This window comes from Hypomesus nipponensis, chromosome 6 (assembly GCF_054491055.1).
Source record: "Hypomesus nipponensis isolate SF chromosome 6, ASM5449105v1, whole genome shotgun sequence".
Lineage (NCBI taxonomy): Eukaryota > Metazoa > Chordata > Actinopteri > Osmeriformes > Osmeridae > Hypomesus > Hypomesus nipponensis.
Window position 1 is genome coordinate 547,501 of NC_140366.1, and position 7,500 is coordinate 555,000.

The window sequence follows — 7,500 nt, forward strand, 5'->3', positions numbered from 1 at the left end:
TGGGAATACCAGGTGCTGTATGCTCTTTTGCTCATTCACTTAGAAACTGACATCTTGCAATATGCACAAGTAGTCCTTCATGAAAGGGGCTGGAAGCTGTTTTCATTTTGACACAAGAGAGAGAGAGAGAGAGAGAGAGAGAGACTACCTTGCATTGTCAATTGCTAAATCTGTATATGGATAAGTAGCCTATGGTTGTCAGCTTATTTCGTACGGCCATACCAGCCTGGCAACGCCCGATCTCGTCTGATCTCGGAAGCTAAGCAGGGTCGGGCCTGGTTAGTACTTGGATGGGAGACCGCCTGGGAATACCAGGTGCTGTATGCTCTTTTGCTCATTCACTTAGAAACTGACATCTTGCAATATGCACAAGTAGTCCTTCATGAAAGGGGCTGGAAGCTGTTTTCATTTTGACACGAGAGAGAGAGAGAGAGAGAGAGAGAGAGAGAGAGAGAGAGAGAGAGAGAGAGAGAGAGAGAGAGAGAGAGAGAGAGAGAGAGACTACCTTGCATTGTCAATTGCTAAATCTGTATATGGATAAGTAGCCTATGGTTGTCAACTTATTTCGTACGGCCATACCAGCCTGGCAACGCCCGATTTCGTCTGATCTCGGAAGCTAAGCAGGGTCGGGCCTGGTTAGTACTTGGATGGGAGACCGCCTGGGAATACCAGGTGCTGTATGCTCTTTTGCTCATTCACTTAGAAACTGAAATCTTGCAATATGCACAAGTAGTCCTTCATGAAAGGGGCTGGAAGCTGTTTTCATTTTGACACGAGAGAGAGAGAGAGACTACCTTGCATTGTCAATTGCTAAATCTGTATATGGATAAGTAGCCTATGGTTGTCAACTTATTTCGTACGGCCATACCAGCCTGGCAACGCCCGATCTCGTCTGATCTCGGAAGCTAAGCAGGGTCGGGCCTGGTTAGTACTTGGATGGGAGACCGCCTGGGAATACCAGGTGTTGTATGCTCTTTTGCTCATTCACTTAGAAACTGAAATCTTGCAATATGCACAAGTAGTCCTTCATGAAAGGGGCTGGAAGCTGTTTTCATTTTGACACGAGAGAGAGAGAGAGAGACCACCTTGCATTGTCAATTGCTAAATCTGTATATGGATAAGTAGCCTATGGTTGTCAACTTATTTCGTACAGCCATACCAGCCTGGCAACGCCCGATCTCGTCTGATCTCGGAAGCTAAGCAGGGTCGGGCCTGGTTAGTACTTGGATGGGAGACCGCCTGGGAATACCAGGTGCTGTATGCTCTTTTGCTCATTCACTTAGAAACTGAAATCTTGCAATATGCACAAGTAGTCCTTCATGAAAGGGGCTGGAAGCTGTTTTCATTTTGACACGAGAGAGAGAGAGAGACTACCTTGCATTGTCAATTGCTAAATCTGTATATGGATAAGTAGCCTATGGTTGTCAACTTATTTCGTACGGCCATACCAGCCTGGCAACGCCTGATCTCGTCTGATCTCGGAAGCTAAGCAGGGTCGGGCCTGGTTAGTACTTGGATGGGAGACCGCCTGGGAATACCAGGTGCTGTATACTCTTTTGCTCATTCACTTAGAAACTGACTTCTTGCAATATGCACAAGTAGTCCTTCATGAAAGGGGCTGGAAGCTGTTTTCATTTTGACACGAGAGAGAGAGAGAGAGAGACTACCTTGCATTGTCAATTGCTAAATCTGTATATGGATAAGTAGCCTATGGTTGTCAACTTATTTCGTACGGCCATACCAGCCTTGCAACGCCCGATCTCGTCTGATCTCGGAAGTTAAGCAGGGTCGGGCCTGGTTAGTACTTGGATGGGAGACCGCCTGGGAATACCAGGTGCTGTATGCTCTTTTGCTCATTCACTTAGAAACTGACATCTTGCAATATGCACAAGTAGTCCTTCATGAAAGGGGCTGGAAGCTGTTTTCATTTTGACACGAGAGAGAGAGAGAGAGAGAGAGAGAGAGAGACTACCTTGCATTGTCAATTGCTAAATCTGTATATGGATAAGTAGCCTATGGTTGTCAACTTATTTCGTACGGCCATACCAGCCTGGCAACGCCCGATCTCGTCTGATCTCGGAAGCTAAGCAGGGTCGGGCCTGGTTAGTACTTGGATGGGAGACCGCCTGGGAATACCAGGTGCTGTATGCTCTTTTGCTCATTCACTTAGAAACTGACATCTTGCAATATGCACAAGTAGTCCTTCATGAAAGGGGCTGGAAGCTGTTTTCATTTTGACACGAGAGAGAGAGAGAGACTACCTTGCATTGTCAATTGCTAAATCTGTATATGGATAAGTAGCCTATGGTTGTCAACTTATTTCGTACGGCCATACCAGCCTGGCAACGCCCGATCTCGTCTGATCTCGGAAGCTAAGCAGGGTCGGGCCTGGTTAGTACTTGGATGGGAGACCGCCTGGGAATACCAGGTGCTGTATGCTCTTTTGCTCATTCACTTAGAAACTGAAATCTTGCAATATGCACAAGTAGTCCTTCATGAAAGGGGCTGGAAGCTGTTTTCATTTTGACACGAGAGAGAGAGAGAGAGACCACCTTGCATTGTCAATTGCTAAATCTGTATATGGATAAGTAGCCTATGGTTGTCAACTTATTTCGTACAGCCATACCAGCCTGGCAACGCCCGATCTCGTCTGATCTCGGAAGCTAAGCAGGGTCGGGCCTGGTTAGTACTTGGATGGGAGACCGCCTGGGAATACCAGGTGCTGTATGCTCTTTTGCTCATTCACTTAGAAACTGAAATCTTGCAATATGCACAAGTAGTCCTTCATGAAAGGGGCTGGAAGCTGTTTTCATTTTGACACGAGAGAGAGAGAGAGACTACCTTGCATTGTCAATTGCTAAATCTGTATATGGATAAGTAGCCTATGGTTGTCAACTTATTTCGTACGGCCATACCAGCCTGGCAACGCCTGATCTCGTCTGATCTCGGAAGCTAAGCAGGGTCGGGCCTGGTTAGTACTTGGATGGGAGACCGCCTGGGAATACCAGGTGCTGTATACTCTTTTGCTCATTCACTTAGAAACTGACATCTTGCAATATGCACAAGTAGTCCTTCATGAAAGGGGCTGGAAGCTGTTTTCATTTTGACACGAGAGAGAGAGAGAGAGAGAGAGAGAGAGAGACTACCTTGCATTGTCAATTGCTAAATCTGTATATGGATAAGTAGCCTATGGTTGTCAACTTATTTCGTACGGCCATACCAGCCTGGCAACGCCCGATCTCGTCTGATCTCGGAAGCTAAGCAGGGTCGGGCCTGGTTAGTACTTGGATGGGAGACCGCCTGGGAATACCAGGTGCTGTATGCTCTTTTGCTCATTCACTTAGAAACTGACATCTTGCAATATGCACAAGTAGTCCTTCATGAAAGGGGCTGGAAGCTGTTTTCATTTTGACACGAGAGAGAGAGAGAGACCACCTTGCATTGTCAATTGCTAAATCTGTATATGGATAAGTAGCCTATGGTTGTCAACTTATTTCGTACGGCCATACCAGCCTGGCAACGCCCGATCTCGTCTGATCTCGGAAGCTAAGCAGGGTCGGGCCTGGTTAGTACTTGGATGGGAGACCGCCTGGGAATACCAGGTGCTGTATGCTCTTTTGCTCATTCACTTAGAAACTGAAATCTTGCAATATGCACAAGTAGTCCTTCATGAAAGGGGCTGGAAGCTGTTTTCATTTTGACACGAGAGAGAGAGAGAGAGAGAGACCACCTTGCATTGTCAATTGCTAAATCTGTATATGGACAAGTAGCCTATGGTTGTCAACTTATTTCGTACGGCCATACCAGCCTGGCAACGCCCGATCTCGTCTGATCTCGGAAGCTAAGCAGGGTCGGGCCTGGTTAGTACTTGGATGGGAGACCGCCTGGGAATACCAGGTGCTGTATGCTCTTTTGCTCATTCACTTAGAAACTGACATCTTGCAATATGCACAAGTAGTCCTTCATGAAAGGGGCTGGAAGCTGTTTTCATTTTGACACGAGAGAGAGAGAGAGACTACCTTGCATTGTCAATTGCTAAATCTGTATATGGATAAGTAGCCTATGGTTGTCAACTTATTTGGTACGGCCATACCAGCCTGGCAACGCCCGATCTCGTCTGATCTCGGAAGCTAAGCAGGGTCGGGCCTGGTTAGTACTTGGATGGGAGACCGCCTGGGAATACCAGGTGCTGTATGCTCTTTTGCTCATTCACTTAGAAACTGAAATCTTGCAATATGCACAAGTAGTCCTTCATGAAAGGGGCTGGAAGCTGTTTTCATTTTGACACGAGAGAGAGAGAGAGAGAGAGAGACTACCTTGCATTGTCAATTGCTAAATCTGTATATGGATAAGTAGCCTATGGTTGTCAACTTATTTCGTACGGCCATACCAGCCTGGCAACGCCCGATCTCGTCTGATCTCGGAAGCTAAGCAGGGTCGGGCCTGGTTAGTACTTGGATGGGAGACCGCCTGGGAATACCAGGTGCTGTATGCTCTTTTGCTCATTCACTTAGAAACTGACATCTTGCAATATGCACAAGTAGTCCTTCATGAAAGGGGCTGGAAGCTGTTTTCATTTTGACACGAGAGAGAGAGAGAGAGAGAGAGAGAGAGAGAGAGACTGCCTTGCATTGTCAATTGCTAAATCTGTATATGGATAAGTAGCCTATGGTTGTCAACTTATTTCGTACGGCCATACCAGCCTGGCAACGCCCGATCTTGTCTGATCTCGGAAGCTAAGCAGGCTAGGGCCTGGTTAGTACTTGGATGGGAGACAGCCTGGGAATACCAGGTGCTGTATGCTCTTTTGCTCATTCACTTAGAAACTGAAATCTTGCAATATGCACAAGTAGTCCTTCATGAAAGGGGCTGGAAGCTGTTTTCATTTTGACACGAGAGAGAGAGAGAGAGACCACCTTGCATTGTCAATTGCTAAATCTGTATATGGATAAGTAGCCTATGGTTGTCAACTTATTTCGTACGGCCATACCAGCCTGGCAACGCCCGATCTCGTCTGATCTCGGAAGCTAAGCAGGGTCGGGCCTGGTTAGTACTTGGATGGGAGACCGCCTGGGAATACCAGGTGCTGTATGCTCTTTTGCTCATTCACTTAGAAACTGACATCTTGCAATATGCACAAGTAGTCCTTCATGAAAGGGGCTGGAAGCTGTTTTCATTTTGACACGAGAGAGAGAGAGAGAGAGAGAGAGAGACTACCTTGCATTGTCAATTGCTAAATCTGTATATGGATAAGTAGCCTATGGTTGTCAACTTATTTCGTACGGCCATACCAGCCTGGCAACGCCCGATCTCGTCTGATCTCGGAAGCTAAGCAGGGTCGGGCCTGGTTAGTACTTGGATGGGAGACCGCCTGGGAATACCAGGTGCTGTATGCTCTTTTGCTCATTCACTTAGAAACTGAAATCTTGCAATATGCACAAGTAGTCCTTCATGAAAGGGGCTGGAAGCTGTTTTCATTTTGACACGAGAGAGAGAGAGAGACCACCTTGCATTGTCAATTGCTAAATCTGTATATGGATAAGTAGCCTATGGTTGTCAACTTATTTCGTACGGCCATACCAGCCTGGCAACGCCCGATCTCGTCTGATCTCGGAAGCTAAGCAGGGTCGGGCCTGGTTAGTACTTGGATGGGAGACCGCCTGGGAATACCAGGTGCTGTATGCTCTTTTGCTCATTCACTTAGAAACTGAAATCTTGCAATATGCACAAGTAGTCCTTCATGAAAGGGGCTGGAAGCTGTTTTCATTTTGACACGAGAGAGAGAGAGAGAGACCACCTTGCATTGTCAATTGCTAAATCTGTATATGGACAAGTAGCCTATGGTTGTCAACTTATTTCGTACGGCCATACCAGCCTGGCAACGCCCGATCTCGTCTGATCTCGGAAGCTAAGCAGGGTCGGGCCTGGTTAGTACTTGGATGGGAGACCGCCTGGGAATACCAGGTGCTGTATGCTCTTTTGCTCATTCACTTAGAAACTGACATCTTGCAATATGCACAAGTAGTCCTTCATGAAAGGGGCTGGAAGCTGTTTTCATTTTGACACGAGAGAGAGAGAGAGACTACCTTGCATTGTCAATTGCTAAATCTGTATATGGATAAGTAGCCTATGGTTGTCAACTTATTTGGTACGGCCATACCAGCCTGGCAACGCCCGATCTCGTCTGATCTCGGAAGCTAAGCAGGGTCGGGCCTGGTTAGTACTTGGATGGGAGACCGCCTGGGAATACCAGGTGCTGTATGCTCTTTTGCTCATTCACTTAGAAACTGAAATCTTGCAATATGCACAAGTAGTCCTTCATGAAAGGGGCTGGAAGCTGTTTTCATTTTGACACGAGAGAGAGAGAGAGAGAGAGAGAGAGACTACCTTGCATTGTCAATTGCTAAATCTGTATATGGATAAGTAGCCTATGGTTGTCAACTTATTTCGTACGGCCATACCAGCCTGGCAACGCCCGATCTCGTCTGATCTCGGAAGCTAAGCAGGGTCGGGCCTGGTTAGTACTTGGATGGGAGACCGCCTGGGAATACCAGGTGCTGTATGCTCTTTTGCTCATTCACTTAGAAACTGACATCTTGCAATATGCACAAGTAGTCCTTCATGAAAGGGGCTGGAAGCTGTTTTCATTTTGACACGAGAGAGAGAGAGAGAGAGAGAGAGAGAGAGAGACTGCCTTGCATTGTCAATTGCTAAATCTGTATATGGATAAGTAGCCTATGGTTGTCAACTTATTTCGTACGGCCATACCAGCCTGGCAACGCCCGATCTCGTCTGATCTCGGAAGCTAAGCAGGCTAGGGCCTGGTTAGTACTTGGATGGGAGACAGCCTGGGAATACCAGGTGCTGTATGCTCTTTTGCTCATTCACTTAGAAACTGAAATCTTGCAATATGCACAAGTAGTCCTTCATGAAAGGGGCTGGAAGCTGTTTTCATTTTGACACGAGAGAGAGAGAGAGAGACCACCTTGCATTGTCAATTGCTAAATCTGTATATGGATAAGTAGCCTATGGTTGTCAACTTATTTCGTACGGCCATACCAGCCTGGCAACGCCCGATCTCGTCTGATCTCGGAAGCTAAGCAGGGTCGGGCCTGGTTAGTACTTGGATGGGAGACCGCCTGGGAATACCAGGTGCTGTATGCTCTTTTGCTCATTCACTTAGAAACTGACATCTTGCAATATGCACAAGTAGTCCTTCATGAAAGGGGCTGGAAGCTGTTTTCATTTTGACACGAGAGAGAGAGAGAGAGAGAGAGAGAGACTACCTTGCATTGTCAATTGCTAAATCTGTATATGGATAAGTAGCCTATGGTTGTCAACTTATTTCGTACGGCCATACCAGCCTGGCAACGCCCGATCTCGTCTGATCTCGGAAGCTAAGCAGGGTCGGGCCTGGTTAGTACTTGGATGGGAGACCGCCTGGGAATACCAGGTGCTGTATGCTCTTTTGCTCATTCACTTAGAAACTGACATCTTGCA

General features: G+C 46.9%; 24 non-coding genes and 2 pseudogenes across 24 annotated transcripts in view; all 26 read left to right on the plus strand.

Moving 5' to 3' along the window:
• The window catches only part of LOC146283483 (5S ribosomal RNA), a 119-nt gene extending 95 nt beyond the window's left edge, over window positions 1-24 (plus strand). The window contains exon 1 of the ribosomal RNA XR_014759069.1: window positions 1-24. This exon is cut by the window's left edge and continues 95 nt beyond it. This is a non-coding gene — a ribosomal RNA (5S ribosomal RNA).
• A 184-nt stretch (window positions 25-208) lies between these two features.
• Window positions 209-327, plus strand: LOC146283484 (5S ribosomal RNA). The gene has a single exon (XR_014759070.1). It is a non-coding gene; the product is annotated as a 5S ribosomal RNA (ribosomal RNA).
• Window positions 328-565: 238 nt separating this feature from the next.
• On the plus strand, window positions 566-684 carry LOC146283485 (5S ribosomal RNA). The gene has a single exon (XR_014761434.1). It is a non-coding gene; the product is annotated as a 5S ribosomal RNA (ribosomal RNA).
• Window positions 685-854: 170 nt separating this feature from the next.
• Window positions 855-973, plus strand: LOC146283486 (5S ribosomal RNA). The gene has a single exon (XR_014761142.1). It is a non-coding gene; the product is annotated as a 5S ribosomal RNA (ribosomal RNA).
• Window positions 974-1,145: 172 nt separating this feature from the next.
• LOC146283487 (5S ribosomal RNA) lies at window positions 1,146-1,264 on the plus strand. Its single transcript, XR_014760470.1, has one exon. It is a non-coding gene; the product is annotated as a 5S ribosomal RNA (ribosomal RNA).
• Window positions 1,265-1,434: 170 nt separating this feature from the next.
• LOC146283488 (5S ribosomal RNA) lies at window positions 1,435-1,553 on the plus strand (annotated as a pseudogene).
• A 174-nt stretch (window positions 1,554-1,727) lies between these two features.
• On the plus strand, window positions 1,728-1,846 carry LOC146283489 (5S ribosomal RNA). The gene has a single exon (XR_014760475.1). It is a non-coding gene; the product is annotated as a 5S ribosomal RNA (ribosomal RNA).
• Window positions 1,847-2,032: 186 nt separating this feature from the next.
• On the plus strand, window positions 2,033-2,151 carry LOC146283490 (5S ribosomal RNA). Its single transcript, XR_014759071.1, has one exon. It is a non-coding gene; the product is annotated as a 5S ribosomal RNA (ribosomal RNA).
• A 170-nt stretch (window positions 2,152-2,321) lies between these two features.
• On the plus strand, window positions 2,322-2,440 carry LOC146283491 (5S ribosomal RNA). Its single transcript, XR_014759072.1, has one exon. It is a non-coding gene; the product is annotated as a 5S ribosomal RNA (ribosomal RNA).
• A 172-nt stretch (window positions 2,441-2,612) lies between these two features.
• Window positions 2,613-2,731, plus strand: LOC146283492 (5S ribosomal RNA). The gene has a single exon (XR_014760471.1). It is a non-coding gene; the product is annotated as a 5S ribosomal RNA (ribosomal RNA).
• A 170-nt stretch (window positions 2,732-2,901) lies between these two features.
• LOC146283493 (5S ribosomal RNA) lies at window positions 2,902-3,020 on the plus strand (annotated as a pseudogene).
• Window positions 3,021-3,206: 186 nt separating this feature from the next.
• LOC146283494 (5S ribosomal RNA) lies at window positions 3,207-3,325 on the plus strand. Its single transcript, XR_014759073.1, has one exon. It is a non-coding gene; the product is annotated as a 5S ribosomal RNA (ribosomal RNA).
• Window positions 3,326-3,495: 170 nt separating this feature from the next.
• LOC146283495 (5S ribosomal RNA) lies at window positions 3,496-3,614 on the plus strand. The gene has a single exon (XR_014759074.1). It is a non-coding gene; the product is annotated as a 5S ribosomal RNA (ribosomal RNA).
• Window positions 3,615-3,790: 176 nt separating this feature from the next.
• On the plus strand, window positions 3,791-3,909 carry LOC146283496 (5S ribosomal RNA). The gene has a single exon (XR_014759075.1). It is a non-coding gene; the product is annotated as a 5S ribosomal RNA (ribosomal RNA).
• Window positions 3,910-4,079: 170 nt separating this feature from the next.
• Window positions 4,080-4,198, plus strand: LOC146283497 (5S ribosomal RNA). Its single transcript, XR_014761811.1, has one exon. It is a non-coding gene; the product is annotated as a 5S ribosomal RNA (ribosomal RNA).
• A 178-nt stretch (window positions 4,199-4,376) lies between these two features.
• On the plus strand, window positions 4,377-4,495 carry LOC146283498 (5S ribosomal RNA). The gene has a single exon (XR_014759076.1). It is a non-coding gene; the product is annotated as a 5S ribosomal RNA (ribosomal RNA).
• Window positions 4,496-4,685: 190 nt separating this feature from the next.
• On the plus strand, window positions 4,686-4,804 carry LOC146283499 (5S ribosomal RNA). The gene has a single exon (XR_014762019.1). It is a non-coding gene; the product is annotated as a 5S ribosomal RNA (ribosomal RNA).
• Window positions 4,805-4,976: 172 nt separating this feature from the next.
• Window positions 4,977-5,095, plus strand: LOC146283500 (5S ribosomal RNA). Its single transcript, XR_014759078.1, has one exon. It is a non-coding gene; the product is annotated as a 5S ribosomal RNA (ribosomal RNA).
• Window positions 5,096-5,277: 182 nt separating this feature from the next.
• Window positions 5,278-5,396, plus strand: LOC146283501 (5S ribosomal RNA). Its single transcript, XR_014759079.1, has one exon. It is a non-coding gene; the product is annotated as a 5S ribosomal RNA (ribosomal RNA).
• A 170-nt stretch (window positions 5,397-5,566) lies between these two features.
• On the plus strand, window positions 5,567-5,685 carry LOC146283502 (5S ribosomal RNA). The gene has a single exon (XR_014759080.1). It is a non-coding gene; the product is annotated as a 5S ribosomal RNA (ribosomal RNA).
• A 172-nt stretch (window positions 5,686-5,857) lies between these two features.
• Window positions 5,858-5,976, plus strand: LOC146283503 (5S ribosomal RNA). The gene has a single exon (XR_014759081.1). It is a non-coding gene; the product is annotated as a 5S ribosomal RNA (ribosomal RNA).
• A 170-nt stretch (window positions 5,977-6,146) lies between these two features.
• Window positions 6,147-6,265, plus strand: LOC146283504 (5S ribosomal RNA). Its single transcript, XR_014761812.1, has one exon. It is a non-coding gene; the product is annotated as a 5S ribosomal RNA (ribosomal RNA).
• A 182-nt stretch (window positions 6,266-6,447) lies between these two features.
• On the plus strand, window positions 6,448-6,566 carry LOC146283505 (5S ribosomal RNA). Its single transcript, XR_014759082.1, has one exon. It is a non-coding gene; the product is annotated as a 5S ribosomal RNA (ribosomal RNA).
• A 188-nt stretch (window positions 6,567-6,754) lies between these two features.
• On the plus strand, window positions 6,755-6,873 carry LOC146283506 (5S ribosomal RNA). The gene has a single exon (XR_014760460.1). It is a non-coding gene; the product is annotated as a 5S ribosomal RNA (ribosomal RNA).
• A 172-nt stretch (window positions 6,874-7,045) lies between these two features.
• Window positions 7,046-7,164, plus strand: LOC146283507 (5S ribosomal RNA). The gene has a single exon (XR_014759083.1). It is a non-coding gene; the product is annotated as a 5S ribosomal RNA (ribosomal RNA).
• A 182-nt stretch (window positions 7,165-7,346) lies between these two features.
• LOC146283508 (5S ribosomal RNA) lies at window positions 7,347-7,465 on the plus strand. The gene has a single exon (XR_014759084.1). It is a non-coding gene; the product is annotated as a 5S ribosomal RNA (ribosomal RNA).
• The last annotated feature ends 35 nt before the right edge of the window (window positions 7,466-7,500 follow it).